Here is a 1078-nt window from a genome sequence, read left to right as displayed (position 1 = left end):
CCTTATAGTTTCTATTATTTTTTATAAAATTTCCCATGATTCCTAATACTAGATAGTTCTGAGTTAGGACAGTTTACACCCTGTACAGAAACTAATACCCATATGTGCACCACATCTCACATTAAGCAAGCGTCGCGTGTTTTCCAAACTGCCTATTGCATCGGCAGCAAGTATGAATATAGACAACGCTGGATTGCATTAAGGGAGGTAATCTTTCTTTATGATGCAACATATTATCGATAGTCCTAGGGTTCATTAAGACAAACTTAACATCATCAGTTGGAAAATGGTTAATTAATATTCTCCTTAAGTGAGGTAAAAAAAAGAGGTGTCATGCATATAAGGAAATGGTATATAAAACTTGAATTTCTTGCCAAATGTATCGCTGCTGGAGGATGAAATGAAATATATGATCTTATTATTATTATATATATATATATATATATATATATATATATATATATATATATATATATATATATATATATATATATATATATATATATACAATCTATATACTATATATATACTTATTATATATATATATATATATATATATATATATATATATATATATATATATATATATATATATATATGTAATAAGATTCAAGATCATATATTTCATTTCATCCTCCAGCAGCGATACATTTGGCAAGAAATTCAAGTTTTATATACCATTTCCTTATATGCATGACACCTCTTTTCTTACCTCACTTAAGGAAAATATTAATTAACCATTTTCCAACTGATGATGTTAAGTTTGTCTTAATGAAACCTAGTACTATCGATAATATGTTGCATCATAAAGAAAGATTACCTCCCTTAATGCAATCCAGCGTTGTCTATATTCATACTTGCTGCCGATGCAATAGGCAGTTGGAAACACGTGACGCTTGCTTAAGGTGAGATGTGGTGCACATATGGGTATTAGTTTCTGTACAGGGTGTAAACTGTCCAACTCAGAACTATCTAGTATTAGGAATCATGGGAAATTTTATAAAAATAATAGAAACTATAAGGATTTTAAGATTAACCACTCTTCATCTGTTCCCTTGTGGTACATTGTCATGGAAAT

The sequence above is a fragment of the Macrobrachium nipponense genome, chromosome 4 (genome assembly GCF_015104395.2).
Source record: "Macrobrachium nipponense isolate FS-2020 chromosome 4, ASM1510439v2, whole genome shotgun sequence".
Classification (NCBI taxonomy): Eukaryota; Metazoa; Arthropoda; class Malacostraca; order Decapoda; family Palaemonidae; genus Macrobrachium; species Macrobrachium nipponense.
This window is presented reverse-complemented; position numbering follows the sequence as displayed.